Raw genomic sequence first — 23,805 nt, 5'->3', positions numbered from 1 at the left:
TGCTTCGTTCGATTTGATTCTTTTTGCCAACCAGAGTTCTTAAGTTGAACTATCTGTTTAGATCTCTTATGTGAGTTTTACCTGTGCATTAGATGAGTACTTATTGTATGCTTGTTTGTTTGCGATAGAGTACCCGGATTGCACAGCTTGCTACTTCGAATCCCCAGGTTTCACGGATCATCAGCAAGGCAAGTAACACTTTGATCATGGTTCCTATTACCCAGTTTTTATTGCATTAGATCAATCCTCACACATTGCATGTTTAGGATGTAATTAAATTGTGGGTTTTGGGAAGTAGATGAGGTAGTACCTATTACCTGTTTTATTATCAAACCTTTGGGAGTTACTTCTACGTTGCTTATCGCTATGCTATGCTAGTAGACGTGGATTGGGTGAGTGTATCCATGACAGATGTGAGATTGTTAAATTAATGGTTTATCTAAGGTGGCAACTTAAACACACATCTGGGTGGATTGAGGCACCTGGGTCTTCCAGCAATTGCCTGTTTTTCTTTTGGACCGCCACCCAGGCTCAAAGGGATCATGAGATTAGTCATACTAGAAACTTCCGTGTGCAGCCACAAGCTACTATGGGCTCTAGCATAGTTGACTAAGTCGTGCGAACTCTTACAGTGGTAGACTAGCAGATGTAGGGGATGTAGGTTGGTACGGTCTACCCGTTCGTAAGGTGCAAGCGCTTCTGAAAGACTATGTCTCGGTCATCCGTTTCTCAAGCACCATGTAGTGCGAGAATCCCAACGAAGGAGATCGAGTCTTGTGGGGAAAAGTGTGCAAAACTCTGCAGAGTGTATAAACTAATCATGGTTAGCCATGTCCCCGGTTATGGACATCTTGAGTATCTAGTACTTGGATTATCATGTGAATCTCATCATGTTACTCTAATTAATTTTGTTGGGTTAATGCTGATGCTTAATTGGGATTGAGAGGGTGTCTACACTCTCAATGTTTAACAACTACCATGATAGTTAAATAAAATTTATTCCTTTGTAGTAGGTAAAAATTGGCTTTACACAAAACTGTAACTATAGAGCTTTCCACCAGCCAAATATGCATGTAGTATAGTCTTATTCTTCCATTATTCACTATGTGTTACCTTGCCAGCATATTCCATGTGCTGACCCATTTCGGGCTGCAATGTTCATGTTGCAGACTTTTCAGACGACGAGTAAGGTGCCTTTAGGTCGTGGTTCAATACTCAGTGATGCCATTGGAGTTGATGGACTCACTTATCTTCCAAGCCTTCCGCTGTTATCGTTATTAGATGGCCTTAAGCCATATTTATTGTAATAAGTTCTCTTTTGAGACACTCGATGTAATAAGTGTGTGATTGCTACTCTGTTATAAATTCTTCAAGTACTGTGTGGTGTCAGCATTACTGATCCAGGGATGACACCGGAGCACAGAGATCAGACTGGTTGAGGTCTGGTCGCTACAAAATATGTAGCCCATGGTTATTGTGGCCTAGTTTTAAAAAATAGGTTATTGCGGCCACTAGCAAACCGAGGAAAATGAACTGCACTGATTACAAGAAAACAAATAAACAAAACAATAAGGAAATAAATTAGCAAGCAACTTACGCTAGGATATCACGGCTATTACACATATTACATCCACTTGGCATCAAAGTTCGCCATCAGTGCAAATATAGGGAACAAAGCAGCATATAAACGCCGCAGCAAAACAAGTCCAAAACTGAAACCACTTCAGAAGATCTCAAGAAACAATATCCTGGGTACCCATAATGCTGGCAAGATGCTTAGCAAGCGTATTAACTTCCTCTTGTTTTGGCGCTTAAATCCTCCAGCACTTGTTGTTGCACCAGAAAGTATGCATCTGAATTCTGCAGGGACTTCCTCAGTCCTTCGGCTTCCTGTCGCATAACATCTGATCGATGTCTTTCAACTTCAAGTTGAGACTCAAGAAGCCGAACTGATTCAGGCAGCGAGTTCGAAGAGCTGGTGCCAGCAGTAGTAGCCAGTAACTCGAACACTACATCAAGACAAGACTTTGGGGTTGTCTCAGTGTCTTCAATATAGTTTTTATCAGCTTTCTTGGAGACCAACATGGATGTCTCACTATCTTGAACCTTATCTGCATTACTTCCTTTACCATTGCATAACGGGGTATTCTTCTCCAATATTTTATCCGCATTCTAAAAGAGAAACAAACAAACACATCACTAGTTTACAATGTAGTATATGAAACTCATTTTGGTAAACCAGTTCAGTAGTAAGGTGGATAGGATAACATCATGAAACAAACATATATCTATGTAGTATGGTCACTGTATGGTCTATATCATTCTAGTTTATGTTGCCAAATCAAGATAGATATAGTTCGAATCATATCTATTTAAGACAAAGCAGCATAGACAGAATATAAAGTGTGGGAAACTACACAGCAATAACAACACTTGTAATGTGCATGGCATGAGAACATAATTGTTTATTCAATTGAAACTGAACTCAACATAGAGCAAGTTACAACAGCAAACACGTTAAAGAAACAGGTATAAAACATACCTGTTGCACCATTGGAGATTCAATTGCATCCTTCAAATTTGAAATTAGTTGGTATGAGTAAATACAGTGATGCAAGAGCAAAGTATTATGAACCATAGCTACGGAACGTGACCTGAGAATAATTCTTCTTCTTCTGCTTTAAGCGTTGACTTGGGGTTTGGAGTGGTGGTCCTCATGCTTTGGGCACTGCAGTTGCCTTACTAACTGCTCGTGTTTGGGTGCTTTGTGGTGGAGACAGTGCTGTGTCAACGGGAACTGGGTTACTATCTGCTGGGGTTGGGGTTAGAAGAGGTGTAGCTGGTTCTCTGTCCAACTGGGTAGGGGTACAATCTGCGTGAGTCTGGGTTATGTGTGGTGGGGCTGGTTTTTGGTTAAGTACAACCGTGGTTCTATCTCCATCGACAGGTAGCACGATCTTTTCTGAAGACCTTGTTTTTACTCTCACAAATACTGCCATCACCCCCTCCAATTGAAATGGTTGATAAACAAGAAAAGTAATTGAATGTACAGACATTGTAAGATAGACAGATGCAATGGATAGTAGGGAAGAAAACAGGGCATGAAATAATTCACATTTATGTGGTCTAACCAAACAAAGTAGCAGGACATAATTTCACATATATGATGGCTAATTAAACATGATAGCATGACACAATTTCACATGTATGATGGCTAACTAAATAGGATAGAATGACATACTTCAAAATATGATGACTATGTAAACAGGATGACATGATATAACTATACGATGTGTCTATTAAAGTGGTTGGCATGCCATAAATCACAAACATGTTGTCGATGGAAACATGATGGAATGATATAATTCACGGATAGAATGACATAATTCAAAATATGATGACTATGTAAACAGGATGAGATGATATAACTATATTATATCTTTAGAAAATGGGTTGGCATGCCATAATTCAGATACATGCTGTCTATGTAAAGATCATGGCATGATATAATTCAAATATATGATTTATATACTAAGGAAGTGAGCAGAGGGCAGTCGCATATATGATGTGTCAACTAAGTAGATGGCATTCAATATCGTGTATATGATATAAAAACTAAGCATTGCAATACAACATATGCATGATATGAGTAATATAACCCTACCAAGTTTGAGCATACACCTCAGGGGGATAATAGGACTGGTCATCTGCCTCTGAATCCTCCTCTGAAGAGCTATCTGTGACCAGCAAGATATCTACTTCAACAGGTAGCATTGTCTACTCTGAAGACCTTGTTTTCACTGCAGATTTCTCCATCACCAATTCAAATGGCTGATGCACAGGAAGACTAGTTGAATATACAAAAATTATCGACAAAAACAATGAGAAATACAGAAAAAGGGCGTCATGCTATAATTCAGATATATGACGCTTGGCTAAACAGCATGGCATTGCATAATTCACATATATAATGCCTTGCAACAAGATAGCATTACATAATTCACATATATAATGTCTTGAGATGGCATTGCATAATTCACATACATGTTAATTAGACACTAAATAGGTGGCATTCACACAAAGCATGTCTAAACTAAGCAAATGACATATCAATGCAAGATACCATACGCACGATATGAGCAACATAACCCTGCCAAGTTAGAGCATGCACCTCGGGGGGGGGGGGGAATAGGACTGGTCATCTGCCTCTGAATCCTCCTCTGAGGAGCTATCTGTAACCAGCAAGACATGCGCTTCGTCAGATATCATTGTCTGCTCTAAAGACGTTGTTTCCACTCCAGATTTTTTCCATGACCGTGCCGAATGGCTAATGCACAGGAAGAGTAATTGAATGTACTAAAATTGTTGACAAATTTAACACATAATAAAAAATGATGTCATGATATAATTCACATATAAGATGACTGGCTAACGAGGGTGGCATTGCAAAATTCACATATATGATGCCTGTCTAAACAAGATGGGATTGCATGATTCACATATACGATAAAGAAACTAAACAGATGGCATTGAAACAAAGCATGTCTAAACTAAGCAGATGACATCTTTGATGTATACAGTAAGCAATGCAAGGCACTATATGCATGATATTACCAACATCAGCATGCCAAGTTAGAGTGAAGACCTCATGGGGTAAATAGGAGTGGTCTTCTGCTTCTGAATCCCCCTCAGACCCGTTATCTTCCTCTTGATTATGATCCGAAATGGGTGGAGGGGGGCTGCCTTTGCGCCCACCATGGACCGATGTCTGCATGAAATTTTATTGCCACGCAAGGCTCATCTCTTTTGCTCTACATGTTCAGTTCCAATGTGTACAATAACTGACATGCATAGGAATAAAACATAGTGAGATTATGTAAGGAGTGCATGCACAAATCTAGAGTGAAGGTAGCAAACTGTGGATAGACCCAAAACCAATGATAGCGCGCAGATAATAGCTTTAGTTAAAAAATACAGATATTGGCTCCTTTAATGTTTGTTTGCACCCAACATGAAACTTATAGTTGACACACGAGATTAACCAGATAGTAGACAGATAGTACTGATTTCTGCCCCAATATGTACCCCACAACCATTTAAAAACTCAAGTTTCAGCATAAGTTTGGACCTGACTCGGAGTCTAATAGGTGAACACAACGATAAAGTAGCATGTCATCATCTTAAGCGATTCATAACGTAAGCACACACAGAAGAGTGCGACCTCTCTTGCGGACCCGTGTAGTCCTCAAGGTCATCTGCTCAGTTGATGATGGTAATGAAGTTGTCGTGGCTGCCGGTGGCGTGGAAGAAGATCTGAGGTGGCGAAAGATAGTCTGGAGAGCGGATCCCTGCTGTGGTGAACCCTTCTATTGTTGGAGCAGCTGAGCTGAGGTGGAACACAACACCACAGGAGCAGGACAGACCACACAAGGTTTTCTTTGACACATATCTATAACAGAAGTAATTGTGTAAGGGCTTGTTTGAATTTGAGGATTCTAACAATGCAGGGATTGGAAATAGACAGGAATAGGATACGAATGCACATGCAAAACAAAGAATTTAAAAACACATGATTTCTGCCAATATGGGTGTTTTGTTCACAAGAATTGGAAAAACATGCTACCTCTTAAGCATTGCGTTGGTTTTCCCTTGACGAGGAAAGGGTGATGCAATAAAGTAGCGTAAGTATTTCCCTCAGTTTTTGAGAACCAAGGTATCAATCTAGTAGGAGATCACGCTCGAGTCCCATGCACCTACACAAACAAATAAGAAACTCGCAACCAACGCGATAAAGGGGTTGTCAATCCCTTCACGGTCACTTACGAGAGTGAGATCTGATAGATATGATAAGATAATATTTTTTGGTATTTTTATGATAAAGAGAAATAAAGATGCAATATAAAATAAATGGCATTAGAAATAGCTAGGTGTTGGAAGATTAATATGATGGAAGATAGACCCGGGGGCCATAGGTTTCACTAGTGGCTTCTCTCAAGAGCATAAGTATTACGGTGGGTAAACGAATTACTGTCGAGCAGTTGATAGAATTGAGCATAGTTATGAGAATATCTAGGTATGATCATGTACATAGGCATCACGTCTGTGACAAGTAGACCGAAACGATTCTGCATCTACTACTATTACTCCACACATCGACCGCTATGCAACATGCATCTAGAGTATTAAGTTCGTAAGAACAGGGTAATGCTTTAAGTAAGATGACATGATGTAGATGGATAAACTCATGCAATATGATATAAACCCCATCTTTGTGTCCTTGATGGCAACAATACAATACGTGTCGCTTCCCTCTCTGTCACTAGGATCGAGCACCGCAAGATTGAACCCAGAGCTAAGCACTTCTCCAATTGGAAGAAAGTTCAATCTAGTAGGCCCAACCAAACTGATAATTTGAAGAGACTTGCAAAGATAAACCAATCATACATAAAAGAATTCAGAGAAGAATCAAATATTGTTCATAGATAATCTGGATCATAAACCCACAATTCATCGGATTTCGACAAACACACCGCAAAAGAAGATTACATCGAATAGATCTCCAAGAGAATCGAGGAGAACTTTGTATTGAGATCCAAAGGGAGAGAAGAAGCCATCTAGCTAATAACTATGGACCCGAATGTCTGAAGTAAACTACTCACACATCACCGAAGAAGCCATGGAGTTGATGTAAAGGCCCTCCGTGATCAATGCCCCCTCTGATGGAGCTCCGGAAAAGGCCCCAAGATGGGATCTCTCGGGTACAGAAGGTTTACTCCTGGATGTTTGGGGGGTACGTGGATATATATAGGAGGAAGAAGTAGGTCGGTGGAGCAACAAGGGGCCCACGAGGGTGGAGGGGGCGCCCAGGGGGATAGGCACGCCCCCCTGCCTTGTGGCCTCCTCCATTGTTTCTTGACGCCCACTCCAAGTCTCCTGGATCACGTTTGTTGAGAAAATCACGTTCCCGAAGGTTTCATTCCGTTTGGACTTCGTTTGATATTCCTTTTCTGCGAAACACTGAAATAGGCAAAATAAAACAGCAATTTGTGCTGGGCCTCCGGTTAATAGGTTAGTCCCAAAAATGATATAAAAGTGTAAAATAAAGCCCATTAACATCCAAAACAGATAATATAAAAGCATGGAGCAATCTAAAATTATAGATATGTTGGAGATGTATCAAGCATACCCAAGCTTAATTCCTGCTTGTCCTCGAGTAGGTAAATGATAAAAAAGAATTTTTGATGTGGAATGCTTTCTAACATATTTCTCTTATTTGTGGTATGAATATTCAGATTCAAAAGATTCAAGATAAAAGTTTAATATTGACATAAAAATAATAATACTTCAAGCATACTAACTAAGCAATCATGTGTTCTCAAAATAACATGGCCAAAGAAAGTTATCCCTACAAAATCATATAGTCTGGCTATGCTCTATCTTCACCACACAAAATATTTAAATCATGCACAACCCCGATGACAATCCAAGCAATTGTTTCATACTTTTGATGTTCTCCAACTTTTTCAATCTTCACGCAATACATGAGCATGAGCCATGGACATAACACTATGTGTGGAATAGAATGGTGGTTGTGGAGAAGACAAAAAAGGAGAAGATAGTCTCACATCAACTAGGCGTATCAACGGGCTATGGAGATGCCCATTAATAGATATCGATGTGACTGATTAGGGATTGCCATGCAACGGACGCATATCGATGTATGACTACAACATACACACGCACCTTCAATCTCCTCCTTTATGTGTCCTTGCCTCGTGTCTCTCATACGGTCCCACACACTTGTAAACTCTCGCCCCTCTTTTCATCGATATCACAACCGCAGACTCCTCCCCCTAGCTAGCTAGTAGCTGGGCCTCTTGCACTACCTCCTAGCTCCATTCTCTCTGTCTATCTGTCTCGTCGGGACTTATTTGCCTCTAACAAATGGACGTACACAGACCGATCTCCCACTATACATATAGCTAGCTAGGTCCTTATAACTCGTATTTCCCCACGCGTCGATCAATATACCTCATTAGTTATGTCTCTCCCTTCCTCCGGCAAACAACAATTGATCTACCAATCTAGTTAGGTTATCTTACCAAACACATGGTTCCCCTTCATCATCCATGGATGCGTCCCGACAGATATATCACGCACAGGCACACACAGAAACATATCCCCACTCTTATTGATAATATTGCAGTTCCACCCTCAGTTTGTCTAGTAGGCCTCTCCCACCATCTTCGAGAAGCAACTCCATCACCCATCCAGCACTCTACCACTCTCCCTCCCTCTCTCTCTCCTCTCTCTCTCTCTGTCCCATCCTTCAGTTATGTATGGATGTCGACCGATCTCCCTCAAGACATAGTTGGGTATCTCCTTCTCAACACATATACGAGTCGTTCTACCTTTATAGTTAGGCCTCTGCCTAACCCTCCCTCCACCCCCTCCAACACACACACACATCGATACATCGAGAGCTCTAGTCATGTCTCCCTGCCACACACAAACTTGACCTATGCCCTCTGACGTTCTGGTAGGTCAGTCGCCCTATATCTTTGACTTGCACACACACAATTTTGATGGCTCTCTTCATCGATCTCGCACCCACCCACTTGATCCTCTCTTCGATTCTATCGATATCTATGACCCCTCCCTCTCTTCTCGTGGATCGCCCTGCCCTCTATATATGATATGGATAGGCCTCCATTTCACACACATTGCATGCAAAATTTTGTTTGAGATGTCATCGACACATATTCCCACAAATACATTCACGAAACCAACCTCCCCCCCAAAACAAAAAACACTTACGAACGCACACGCCATTTGTCTAGGTTTGTATCTCTCACACACACCCCACATAGGTGGGGGACGTGCACAAAGAGAAGAGGTGCACGCACTGTGCACGTACTTCCGTCTCTTTCACAACCACACCCGCGCGGGTACACGATGGAGCTCATTTCTGTATGAAAAGGCAGCCGACGTGGTAATTTGACACATGTGCTGGTTGTCCACTAGATGGAGGGAGGATCGTCTACCACGGGTGAACAAACAAATTGCGACTTGACCCGTTATGTTAGAAAAGACGCAAACCATGTGGGGCCTACCTTAGAGGCAAGGCTCTATACACTGGAGTACTTTTGATGTGTCCCGTCAACTCGCAGAACGAGGAGAAGCTTGCTTAGTACACCGTCTCCCCCGCCCACGGGCGCGGTGGCTCGCACGATGAGGTGAATCTTGCTTACTAGTAGTAGTACTGTATGCCTTATGCCCGCTCCCTCGCCCACGCGCGCGGTGGCTCGCGGGACGAGGAGAAAATTTTACTGCTCCCTCCGTTTACTCCTCATCCCTACTACCTTGGTTAGAAAGGTTATCATATTGTTTGGTATATATATGTCCTTTAGTAGATTTCAATATGAACTACTAGTACATACTCCAAACACTGATGTATATAGATGTATTTTAGAGTGTAGATTCACTCATTTTGCTCCATGTGTAATCCATATTGAGGCCCTATTTGGTTCATAAGTCCTAGGACTTTTTCTAGTCCCAACTAAAAAGTCCCTACTCCTTAAAAAGTCCCTCCCTGTTTGTTTTCAGGGACTAAAAAGTCCCTAGTCATTCCCTAGAGATTATTGAATGACCATGTTACCCCCTGTGTACATAAAAATAACAACCAAACAACACCATGGGGTGGCGGGGCAATGGGTGCAGGGAGTCTTCCTCATTAAGTCCCAAAAAGCAAGTTTTAGTCCCTCTTGTTTTGTTAAAAAGTCTCTAAGAGGGACTTTTTCTAGTCCCTACACTAAAAAGTCCTTGGAAACAAACACCCCCTGCATAAAGTTGAGACACTTATTTTGGAACGGAGGGAGTACATAGTTTCTATGATCTGTCAATCATTGAGATGCAGTAGCATGCATGTTAGTCTCCTTTGTATTTGATGAAATGTTGCAATGGGCAACCTTGGACGCAAGATACATGTAACAGAAGCTGGAAGCTTCATAGCATTGTAGTACCTTAGTGATAAATTACAGTACGTACTATACCAGTACTTCCTCCATTCCTAAATATAAGTCTTTGTAGAAATTTCACCATGTACTACATACAGATGTATATAGATGCATTTTGAGTGTAGATTCATTCATTTTGTTCCATATGTAGTCCACCTAGAGGAATCTCTACAAAGACTTATATTTAGGAACGGAGGGAGTACTATGTAAAGAGTTAGGTGCCGCACGATGTCCAGAAAATATGGTGATAGTGTGAGGTGGGCACTAAGCTTGCGTGTTTTCATTGCTCTTGCACTCCTCCACCGTAAGAATGGAGAAAACTGTAATCTAGTAGTACCTCCTTTTGCCGAAAGCGCGGGACATCCAGCAGTCCTAGCACCTCAGTAATAATGACCATTGAGCCGTCAAATCACATAGATCCAACAGTAAGTTGGACGGATGAAGCAACTATCACTCTTGAATCTGCTTCTCCCTTCAACGCAGGCGCCAGTGAGAGGTCGCGTCCACTCTGCCCAGGCATGAATGCGGCAACGATACTGTGGAGAGGCGCTGACCGTTTCGGGCGGGAAGCGCGCGGGCGATGGAGGGGCTTTGGGTGGGCTAGGCTGGTCAGGAGCGGGCATGGCAGCTGTCCGCCTATCCCTACCGGATGCCCGGAAACGAGAGGATGCACCGACTCTCGCGGCTAAAATCGTATACTACACACCATCTCTTTGTTGGAGTAGGTCAATCTGTTGCTCTGTCTAACAAACACATGTTGTTAAACACACACACACACATGCACACGCACACACAGGTTCATAGAATAGAAAAATCGTGCGAGTGCGAAGCCACGGGAAGTGAAATACAACTGGAGTACATACAAGAAGCGAAGAGGTGACGTATATTCCATCAAACCTGGACTGAGGAGTAGTACTCCCTCCGTCTAGGTGTTAAGTCATCTTACGGAAACCAGATATTCCCAAAATGTTTAGGCGTCGTCCATTAACTTCGCATCTCAATCCCCTCCTGGCCTCGTTGCTAGCGTGCGTTGTTACTTAGGGAGCATTTGGATCCTTGGCAAGAACAGCTTACAGCATAGCCGGGAAAGGTTAGTCATTTGGAACTATTAAAATATGTTAGCTTTTGTTGGCCAGCTAGCTTGGGTGGGCTAGAAAAACCTTGCTAGCTCAGGAGAGCCAGATCGGCTCGCTTCCAACGGCAAACTTCGCGTTGCAGTAACATAGACTAGTAACATATGCATGTTACTAGTCCAGGTTACTCACCACTATGACCAACCTAAGCAATGTAACCAAACACTCCTTACTCTGCCTTGTTATCTCCCCCAGAAACCCAATTCATGGAGCGCAACTACGCATTGATCGGTAAAGAAATCAAAGTCGGCTTGCATGCGAGTTAATACGTGGCCCTGCATGGTAGCTAAAATGGCATCTCTTAGTTGTTTGGATTAATTGTTGCATTTAGAGACAGAAATCAGGGCTTTGATTGGAGGAATGACCGGTCAAGTTTCTCCATCTCCTCCAATCTACTTGCACCTTGGTCCCGCTGCACCTTCTAATGTGACTTATTACACCTAGACGGAGGGAGTCATACGAGATACGGTGGCACACTGACTTAGGTCGAATACAAGTGCCCAAAATTGTGTGCATGTTATCATAAGGATTCACTTAAAATAGTACGTGAGTGAACAGAGGGATCAATTGGACAATGTTCCCGAGCAGTAGCAAGATGTGTGAGGTAAGATACACCGCTGGCGCTTTTAATTTTTCTTATTCATTTGTTTGTTTCACCCTCTAACTGGTGGGACCCAACGTACTACGTGGAGAGAGGTAAGGTGACTAAGGTTGCATTCTGCACCACTGTGGATAGTCTTACCACCAAAGCCACATGACACGATTATGATTTAAATCCAAATGACTCCCACACAAAAAACGCGGCATGCTTGTCACACGAATGCAGGAATGTATAAAAGGTTATTTTCCTCTCGTTGAACATAACGGGAGGATTGTGTAGCTGGTTAGCTTGTTCGCTCATCAAACTTGAGGTCTCGGGTGACTACACTTTAGCATAATTCATGCCAGGAGGATTCTTTGACTGCTCAAAATGGATGGATACGGAGCTATACGATCAGCTGCAGCCTCGGCGCTTGCTTTATAGGGTTTTCACTCTTCACACTATCTCCAGTATAAATATACACGCTGGAGCCTCAGCGCTAGTAGTTGCTCTCTTCACACTCTCTCACCCTCTCTATATCTAAACAAGACTCCGTTGGCCTCTCTCTCTCCCCTCACTGCTGGTCTGCTTGTAGTTGCTCTCTTCACACTCCCTCACTCTCTCCAAGTCTAAACAAGACTTCGTTGGCCTCTCTCTCTCTATCCCCTCACTGCTGGTCAAGAGACGGCAGGATCCATCCGTCGGGAAGGGAAGGAGGCTTAACGCTGTCGCCGTTGGTGAGGGAGGGAATCCACTACCGGCGCAGCTGTTCACTTTCACCCAGCGGCGGCGCGGGAGGGCCTCCGACCACTTCATCTTCACTGCCGTACATAGTGTGGGCCAAACAGCCTTCGGTGGCCCACCAAACCACACCCCAAGAACCATAAGGTATAATTTACTTATTCCACATGCATTGCTCTAGCTGCATGTGGGCTTTTTCCGCTTCTGCACTCGAATCTAGGTGTTGGATCAAACAGGAAAGTTGTGGGGAAAGTTGTATACCATGAATCTAGGACGTGGTTTAAAGAGGAAAGGAATGGGGGAAAGTAGTGGGGGAAGTTGTATAGCATGAATCTAGGACGTGGTTCAAAAAGGAAAGGAAGTGGGAAAATAGTAGGGAAAGTTGTATCGCATGAATCTAAGACGTGGTACAAAGAGGAAGGGAAGGGGGGAAAGTACTAGAACAGACTAGCTATCGAGCACCTACGTTGGTCGAATAGGGAAAACAATGACAAACATAGTACGCACATCTGTAATGAACTGATCTTTTGTTTTGGGGGAAAAGGCTGTAGAGTTTGAGCAGGACTAGATTTGTTGCGCTCACATAGGGAAAGGTGTCTAACGATAACAAAACTGGGACCAACACAAATATGCTCCTTGCATGTTTGTTCTTTGTTGCAACAGACTGTGCATCACCCCAGTACATCGTTAGATGCACATGGTGCTGGTGCATCCACTGTCCCATGCAACTCTTTAGTTGTTGTAAATCTAAGGCCCTGTTTGGTTAAAAACTCCCTAGTCCCTCACTAGTAGAAAAAGGGCCTTTTGTACTGGTTCTAGAGGGCCCCGGTTCTGGAACCGGGACTAAAGGGTCATTACTAAAGGTCCCCCCTTTAGTTCCGGTTCTTATACGAACCGGGACTAAAGGCCCTCCACGTGGCTGCTGCCTGCAGGTCCACCTTTTAGTCCCGGTTGGTAACACCAACCGGTACTAAAGGATTTTTTGAATTTTTTCTGATTTTTTTTGAAATTTTTTCCGGATTTTCCAATTTCTGAATTATTTTAACCTCTAATCTCTAATCACCCATCATCACTACTCAATTCAATCTCTAATCACCCCTCATCATTCCAAATCATTTAACTTCACGAACGGTCTCCCATCCTCCCACTCCCCCAGCCTGAGCACGCTTAACTTCTGGGTTCTATTCTCCCTCGTTTCCAAGTCTGCACTTGTTGTTTACCTGACAATAGTAAGATGTCAATCCTATTAACCCTCAGGAGTTTAGCTTGAGCATGAAGTCACACATTTCACTATTTGAGTTTGAAACTATTGTTCTAAAAAACAATAATTATTTAGTAACACTAATATTTCTTGAATAAGTAATTTGACCACAGTTTGACCCCAGTTTGACCAGATTTAACCAAAATTCAAAAAAACTTAAATAATTATTTAGTAACACTAATATTCTTGAATAATTATTTAGTAACACTAATACTTCTTGAATAAGTAGTTTGACCATAGTTTGACCAGATTTAACAAAAATAAAAAAAACTGAAATTTGAGCATAACTTTTTTTCCTTTTGGAATTTGAGGATTCTAAAATTTTTGCAAACAGGCCATACGCTGTCAAAATCGAATGAGGATTTTTGTGCCGAACATTTTGATATATTATACGTTTTTTCTGACATCGTATGCAAAAGTTATAGCCGTTTTACATTTTCCATACACTGTTTGCAAAACATGTCCAAATTTAAGTTTCAAAATTTCCTAACTAGTAGATGTTGCAACATAACTAAATCTCGAAGGATTTTAACTTTTGAACTTTTTATCATTTTCTTTTGCTTTTTACAAAACTGACAAGGCGATACACGAGGGGGGTAGGATTTGAAAATTGCACCATTAGTACCGGTTCGTGGCACGAACCGGTACTAAAGGTCTCAACCCCATTAGTACCGGTTCGTGGCACGAACCAATTACTAAAGGTTAGACCTTTAGTACCGGTTCGTGCCATGAACCGGTACTAATGGGCATCACACCATTTACTACCGGTTCGTGGCACGAACCGGGACTAAAGGTCCCATTTGAACCGGGAGTAATGCATGTATCGTGCCCTTTAGTACCGGTTCGTGCCATGAACCGGTACTAATGGGCATCGCACCATTTACTACCGGTTCGTGGCACGAACCGGGACTAAAGGTCCCATTTGAACCGGGAGTAATGCCTGTACCGTGCCCTCGCTGCTTGAACCAGGACTAATGCTCACATTAGTCCCGGTTCGTAATGCAACCGGTATTAATGCTGTTTTCTGGCCGAACCAAAGCCCCCTTTTCTACTAGTGCCTACCTTCTTGGTTCCAGGGACTAAACATGGACTAGAGGTTACTAAATGACATGCTAAAAGATTATGTTACCCCTAGTAATGAACTAATAGAGACAAGGTGTGATGCGTGGCAGGGGAAACTATTGGAAAAAGTCCCAAAAAGACTATCCCTCGGGGTCTTCTTTCTTTAGTCCAAAATGCCCACTTTTAGTCCCTAAAAGTCCCTCCTGTTTGGTTTGTATGGGACTGACACGGAGTTTTTTAGTCCCTCCACCAAAATGTCCCTCTAAACAAACACCCTCTAATAATGCCGCTGGAAAATTGATGCAATGCCATAGTTAAAAGCAAATTACATGTTAATATTAATCAATGCCACCGTTTGAGAAATGCTACTGTCTTGCTTTCTTTCCCATTTAGATAAGGTAGATGCTTCTTTTTGTTGGCTTCTGTGTCATCCACCGTTATTGACCACTAGTTATTTCCTTTGCACCTCTGTGTAAACAGGGTTATCTACTTCACCTCGTTGCCATTGTGACCTTTTGTTGCACTGCACAAAACACTTTTGTTTTAAGAGTGTTTTGTGTAGTTCAACCAAAATGTCACACTGACAATGTTGCTTGATTGCTTGATCTTAGTGGAACTGCACAAGAGGAGATCTTACTTCCTAGCCATGTTGGCAAATTTGGTTCAGATCTTCTTCTTGTGAGTTGTTTGAATTCCCGTCATGAGAGGTCAGTACTAGCCTTCTTTCACATGATTCTGCAGTGTGCTTTAATATGTTCTGCTACTTGTACAGTAATGTTGCTTGATTTTAGTGAACTGCACAAATGGAGACAAGACTTCCAATCTGTATGTGCACCGTAATTATCCCATTGAGGTAATATAAGGATATTTCACAACTGTTGGCCTATATTTTGCCACTTTCATCAGAAAATTAATTTCATTGTTTAGTGCTATACTTGTGCAACCTAATTGACAGGCCAAATCTTACGTTGAAGGAGAAGCTTGTCTATTATTAAACCAAGTGATGAAGGGGAAGAACAAGCAGAAGAAAAACAAAAATCAACTCCCGGTGCTGTAATGAAGCATTGAAACTGTGATGACACAAGTAATGATATAGTTTTGCATCTTAATTTATTTCTATGGCTAGAATGAGCAATTGTTTTGCCACTGATTTGATGCCACTCTTAATGTAATATGTAATTATCTCTACTTGTGCAAACAGGTATCTTCTTTGAAGAAACCATATATTTTAGTGGAACTGCACAAGAAGATGTTGGAAACATTAAACTAATCGAGGAGTATATAGTAAGCATGCCCACCACAGTAGATAGCAACAGATGGTTCCAGAGAAGTGCTTCATATATATGCTCTACACAATAAGCCTCCTGACAAAGGTTGGTACTCGCCCACTGAATTCATCCATATGATTGAGCTTTGTCATCTCTATTGGTGTTGTGCTAGTGCTTAGATACTGTCATCAAAAAGTGGTATTGTCCTTGAGAAGTGCTTCACCTGTGTTGTTTTAAATATTTCCTTTCCTTTTTTGAGCAAACAGGGATGCTAGCATTTAGTTGTCCTCTTGTCTTTGCACAATGGGATAATTCTCCTCTGAAGAAGAATATGGAGTACGTGAAGTGACTAGTTCCGATTATGCTAGGATGAAGAAGCCATGTCTATCTTCTCATCAAAAGGAGCAGTTGAAGGATGGTTACATTACCCCCCACAAGAGCAAACTAACTTCAGCTTAGAAGGACCGACAAATCTCCATTTTCTTGCTTGATGCGTGAGTACAATGTTGATCTAGGATTCTTTCCGGTGAGTTCCATTTTTCTAAAAGTGTGCTCTACATGGACCATGTAGGTGCTTGTTTAAACTGTCAATTCATAGTACAGTTTGCTTTATACTAATCACTTTTTCTGTATTTGTGCAAACAAGGGTGCTTAGCTTGATTTCAATGGGAACTGCACAAAATGTTCATGAATACATCGAATCATTCATTTCCACCACAAGAAAGGAGGTGCTGAGTGAATTTGGTTGATTTTGGTGGAACTACACAAGAAGAAGAACTGGTTTATTTAGCACGAGGTGCCATGTCAATGTTTGAACTGATGGCAAACCCTATCCATTCCACAATCGTAGGCATTTGATATTTTGGAATGTGACAACCTTGTCAAATTTTGCTCATTGATTTTAGCATGAAGACATGCATTTGATATTTTCGAATGGGACGCCCTTTGCTGTCAGCAGCGTTGATCCATTTTTTCTTTATTATTTAGTTGTGAAGTAAATATTGGCTCTGACATGTGAATCACTGAGATGCATAATCATCGATTGTTATGAATGTTCTCTATGAATTGCCAGGCTTGTGTGTTTGATTGCAATGTACATGAACGCTAAAAAGCTGCTCAAACTCTTTGTACTCCTTCTGTTCCTTTTTACTTCGCACATTGTGAAATTGCATACTTTTTTCTATAAGATTGGTCAAAGTAGAGATACTTTGACTGCAGACAAAACTTGTATGCAGACTAGAAAGGACCGGAGGGAGTACATGTGAAACTGCTGCAAACGAGGTGATCACCGTGGGAATAATGCTAGTATGTATTGTTTTGCATGTTCATCCAATGCCAGTGATACAAGAATTCGAACTAATCGAAATAAATTCATTCATACACGGTCGGATTTCATATAAACATGTCGGATTTCATTGCATTGCATACATTCTTCAACTAAAAAGGGGTGCGCTGGATATATAATTAATTAATTGAAGCTACCCACCTGTGTCTAGCTGAGCTAGACAGAAGCTTCAGTGACTTAACTACAGGTGCAGTTGCGTAACTGACATGTGGCCTAGATGCCTGTTGGGCCCACGTGTCAGTCAGCCAACTACACCAGCAGTTAAGTAAAAGTAGCGTCCTTCTCCAACATAGCTCTCCGACTCCACGTCGCCGCCAAGAAGCTAACCGGCCGTCAGTGGTCAACCCGCCTAGCTTGTCATAGCGATTAGGGTAACTAGGAACCCAATGTTCAGGATCCCCACATGACAAACACCTCTCTTCTTGTCATTCTTCTTGAAGTTCGTGTGTTGCACAACCTTGTTCTTCTCATCAAACTATGCTTTACCATCAAACTTGCCCTTGTTCTTGAACTTGTGGGGCTGGAAGTTCTTCTTCTGTACCAGATTAGCACTAGATCCACCCTCAATTCCTTGAGAACGTGTGTCCTTTTCTCTCTCCTTTTCTTCCACATCAAGAGTGCCAATGAGATCAACGAAGGAGGAAGCTTAGTGATGACACCTCCGGCAACAAACTTGTCCAGTAGCATACAACTGAAGTGCTCAAGTTCTCTAGCAAATGACAGTATCTCATGAGCTTGCTCAACCACAGAGAGCTCTTCAATCATCGTGTAATCATAGAATTGCTCCATGATGTACAACTCAGTGCCAGCAACCGGAGGGTAGCAGCGGTGGCCTTACTTGGACCCGAGTGGCGGCGACCCACCGTGTTCTACTCTTCCTCGTTTTCCTTGTGGCACGGCCTCGACGGATGTCGGGACCCGATCCTAAGTCACACTGATCTAGCATGTAACACTTCATATCACTTTGCGGCCTCACGCACGGTATTCCCATGGGTGACACCTTACCTGGCCCAGGACCATTTGAGCCTTTTGGCTCACGTATATGATAGTGTCGCTAGCATCCATATGACAAAGAACCCGGGCCGACTTGACTAGTCGTGAACCCAAAGTAGCACTAACTTACAGGGACAGGCATACATGAATCTACCTCGAGCATGTCGGTCAACATCGTATGAATCCGGGCTGTAGCACTGGGCTAACAGGACTCTGGGAACCTGGGCTGTAGCAGGCTAGGCAAGACTCCGGATGTCACTGCGTGACATTTCCCTGAAGGGACAGACACAGGAACGAAGTGAATCACATGCCGGTCAGTCAAGTGTTCCGGAGCAGTAGTGCTGGGCTAGCAGGACTCCGGTGAACCGGGCTGTAGCGGACTACCATGGCTCATGGAAGCACAAGACTACATTTCCCCATAAGAGAGGCTACCAGAGATAAACAACTAGGTTGTCGGATCCCACATATAGCAATACACATTACACATACGCATAACATGCAAGTATGTGATGTACAACATGGCATCACAACATAACTCAAACTCATATAGATAAAGGCCCAGAAGAGCCACATAGCATTCAATACAAACAGGTGTCTCATGACCCATCATTCAGAGCATACAAGCAATGGAAGCATTACATGTCTGAGTACAGACAACTACAAAAGAAAAAGAATAAGAACCCTGACTAAACACCCCTCCCAAGGGTACAAGATCGTAGCTGGGATACAAGCTACTCGTCGAAGTCACTAGTGTAACCAACTGCAAAACATAAATAAGAAAACGTGAGTACAAAGGTACTCGGCAAGTCTTACATCAGAACTATATACATATGCAACATTATCAACAAAGGGGGTGGTGCAGTTTTTACAGCAGCAAGCCAACTTTGACTCAATGGCTAACCTATACTACGAGTATCAGAAACTTCTTTGAGGTGAGAAGACGCACATGAGTCCACATATTCACCATATCAATACTGCACTATGGATCCGTTCCCGTCTCCCTACGAGATGGCCATCCATAGCACTCATGCTTATCTTGCGGATTTTAGAGTATCCACTTCAAGTTGTCTATGTACTACATAAGTCCTCCAAGTTTCCATATCCGAGGAAAACGGCTATTCGAATAGATAATATTGACCTTGCTGGGGTGTACTTCTTCACACACGCTCTCGCCACTTATAGCCCTGTACACGTCATGTACCTCGGCAACCTTCAAGTGGAAGCCGGGCGAGGGTGTCGGCCACGACCTGACTAACCACACAAGTCTCTCGTCCAGGTTTATCGCCTATTCGGGTTCCATCCGCAAGGAGATCCGGCCGGGGTGTCGCTCACGGCCCCAAACGATGTGTGCAGGGTTCCCAAGCCCACCATCCGGGTGCCACTTGGTACACTGTGCCACGGTGCCTAGTCTGTCCCAAGCCCGTCCCGTCGGACAACACCTGGTACACAAATAGCACTACCTACAAACACCAGAGACTAGTTGCAACTCCTGGACAGAGATTAAGTGGATTAATAAGCCGAGAGGAGCCGGATAACCGGAACCCAATGTGTGGTAGTAACTGGACTTGGATAACATAAACAGAACTCAGTGCTTAGGGACGGTTCCAATGAGACAACCCACCATGTACTCCTACATGGCCTCTCATCGCTAACTTCACCAAAACGTGTTCACACACTTAGCCGTTGTCGGTAGGACATGTTCACCACTCCGATTCATTCCCGATGAATCAGACCTGACACAAGTCTAAGCATAGCTGGCATAAAGAAAACAAGCATGGATGAGCAGGCACATCAAGGCTCAAGCAACTCCTACTCATGCTAGTGGGTTTCAACTATTTACTGTGGCAATGACAGGTCATGCAGAGGAATGGGTTCAGCTACCGCAACAGAAAGTAGAAGTTTGAATCGTTGTTGTCCTAATGCAGTAAAAGGAGCAGGAGCGAGAGAGTGGGATTTATCGAGATGCTCAAGGGGGTTTTCTTGCCTGATAGATCCACGAAGAAGCACTGCTCCTCAGACAGATACTCGGGACACCTTCCGGAGTAGAACCTATCGAGAAGGGACAGTGCCGGCAATCAATAAACAACCATATGCAACAATATGATGCATGAAGATGAAATTTCAAAGATGGTATGATTTGCCCTAATGCATCTAGCATCAATTTGGTTGAAGTCCATATGAACCAAGGGTTCATATGCAAACCCCAAATTAAGTATATAACCTGCCATTATTACGTTTTCAATTATATAGTGGGTATAAGTTGGTTGATCATGCATGAAAGTAGCATAAATGGATAGATTAGATTTTTCTAATAATTTTTCATATATAAATTATTTCATTTCGAGTTACGGTTGAATTTCTATAATTTTTAGAAGTTTTAACTATTTTCTGAAATTCTCTGAATTATTTAAAATCTAGAAAATCAATTACTGCGTCAGCGTGACATCACAGAGGTGTCAGCAGGGCTGACCAGGTCAAACCTGACGTGTGGGGGCCACACGTCAGTGACACAGTGGTTAAGCCCGGGTCAAACCCGCACTGACCAGGGTTTGACTTGGCCTGGGGCCCACTGTCAGCGGCTGGTGGGGTGGATTAGGCTGCGGCATTAGCACTAATGACAGCCACGTTGATGCCCGCCGGAGTTGGCCGGCGGCGACCAAACCGCACGGCGGACACTCGCCGGAAACGTTGCTCCGGCGTCCATTCGACGCGCGGATGGGTGCTGAGGGTGGCTGGCGCTCGCGTGCATCTAACGAAGCAGGTGGGAGGCCGTGGGGTGGATGGAGCTCATCGGAGCAGGGCTCACGGTGGCGGCCAGAGCTCGGGTGATGCGGGTTAGGCACTGCAGGGCACTAGGGGGGCTGTGGTTAGGCGCGTTGGACTCATGGGGGTGCGGTGAGCTCAGTGGTAAGCTTGGACGCGTGCTTGCACGGTTGTAGCCGTGGTGGCGACATGGCCGGCAGTGAGGAGCAATCGGCTCCGATGGCCACGGTGGCTAGAAGGCGCAGACGAGCACGGGAAGAGAGGGGGAAGAAATAGGGGCTCACGGCGAATCCAGCAGAGTCAACGGCGAGGCTGGGGAGGGTCTGGAGCTCGCAAATCCATGCCGGTGAGCTTTGGTGGCCGACGATGAAGAAGATGGAGATGGCGTTGATGCAGAGCTTCCCGGGTCGCCTGGCTCATTGAGGACGTAGCAGGCGGCGAGGCGGAGCTCTGGGACAAGATGAGAGGCCCAGAGGGGCACAGTGGCTATGGTGAACTGCGACGAGCGGGTTCGGGTGTGCTGCGGGGAGAGGACAGAGGAGGGGGAGGAGCAAGAGGAAGAGAGAGGGGGTTGGGGAGACTGCGTGGCGTCGTCCTGGGCGTCGAGGCAGCGGCGGGAAGCCTGAGGTGGCGTGCAGCGGCCGTGCACGCGTCGGGCACGCGCCGTGCATCCGACTGGCGGGAGGAAGAAGACCTCCCTGCCCCTGGTGGGCTGGGCCGGCCAGATGGGCTGCCAGGTGAGCGCCAGGTAAGGATTTTCTATTTTTTTGTTTTTCTTTTCTGTCTTCTATTTTGCATCTAAAAGAAATGTTAAAAAATTTCCATAAATGTTGAAAATATTTGTGGCATCTAGATATATTACTCCAGAGGCCCTCACCAATTCCCAACATTTTTGGAGCCATTAAAATATTTATATAATTTAAACAGCTCCAAATCAAATATTTATGCATTGATTCAAAAATCCAACATGTGTAGCAAAAATGTGCATCACCTCTGGTTGTTGTTCCCAACATTATCCAAAGACCATGAACATTTTTGAAAAGCATTTTGGGTTCATTGAAATTCCATTTTTAATTTGAACCTATTTGAATTTGTTTTGGTGCTAGGGTTTGAAACATTCCCATTTCAACTTCATTTGAAATTTAAACATGATGCACAAAGCAAGCCTAGGTCATACCAGCACTAGGGATGTGACAACCCGCCCCCACTCAAAAAAATCTCGTCCTGAGATTCAGGAGTTGGCGAAAAGAAAGCGGGGTACTCAAGTCGAAGACGATCTTCTCGCTCCCAAGTAGCTTCTCTCTCGGCATGATGAGACCACTGAACCTTGAGAAACTTGATGTTATGACATCGAGCGACACGCTCTGCTTGATCCAGAATGCGAACGGGGTACTCTCGATAAGTGAGGTTATCTTGGAGATCAAGCGTTTCGTGGTCCACTCCGTGGATGGAATCCGAGAAGCAACGCCTGAGTTGAGAGACGTGGAAGACATCATGAACTCGAGAAAGATGTGGGGGTAGTTCCAACTGGTAGGCAAGCTCTCCTCGTTTAGCGAGAATGCGAAAAGGACCGATGTAACGAGGAGTCAACTTGCCCTTGATATCGAAACGATGGGTACCCTTCAAAGGAGTAACCCGAAGGTAAGCCTTGTCGCCAACTTCATAAGCCACTTCCTTATGACGGCGGTCATACTGGCTCTTTTGACGAGATTGGGCTGTTTTCAAATTCTCACGAATGATGCGAACTTGCTCTTCTGCCTCCTGGATCATATCCGGCCCAAAGAATTGTCTTTCACCAGTTTCTGACCAGTTCAAAGGTGTTCGACATCTTCGTCCATACAGAATCTTGAAGGGTGCTTTCTTAAGACTGGATTGGTAGCTATTGTTATAAGCAAACTCGGCAAAGGGGAGACATTTCTCCCAATCCATCCCGAATGAGATAATGCAAGCTCTAAGCATGTCTTCAAGAATTTGGTTGATCCTTTCCACCTAACCACTTGATTGAGGGTGGAAAGCGGTACTGAAGGAATGATGGGTGCCCATGGAATTTGGAAACTTTCCTAGAAATGAGAGGTGAAAAGACTGCCACGGTCTGAATTGATCTCTAGTGAAACACCATGGAGTGACACTATTCAGGAGATATATAAGTCAGCGAGATGACTAGCAGTGATACTCTCTTGAACAGGTAGGAAGTGAGCCACTTTGGAAAGACGGTCAATGACTAGGAAGATAGCATTATTTCCTTTCTTGGTCCTGGGAAAGCCGGTGATGAAGTCCATACCAGCTTTGTCCCATTTCCACTCAGGAATAGCTAAAGGTTGAAGGGTGCTAGCAGGTCTTTGATGCTCTGCCTTAACGCGACGACAAATGTCACATTTGGCAATATACTGAGCGATTTCTCTCTTCATCCTAGTCCACCAGAACCTCTGGCGTAGGTCCTGATACATCTTGGTACTACCGGGATGAATCGTGAGAGGGGATTCATGGGCCTCCTTAAGGATCAGTAGTTGCATCTGTTGACATTTGGGAACCACCAAATGGTTTCCAAAGTAAACAACACCTTGTTCATCCATAGAGAAACAGCCAGCAACTCCCTTGGAAATATTCTTCTTGATTCGGGAAATTCCCATATCATGCTTCTGA

The sequence above is a fragment of the Triticum aestivum genome, chromosome 6A (assembly GCF_018294505.1).
Source record: "Triticum aestivum cultivar Chinese Spring chromosome 6A, IWGSC CS RefSeq v2.1, whole genome shotgun sequence".
Classification (NCBI taxonomy): domain Eukaryota; kingdom Viridiplantae; phylum Streptophyta; class Magnoliopsida; order Poales; family Poaceae; genus Triticum; species Triticum aestivum.
This window is presented reverse-complemented; position numbering follows the sequence as displayed.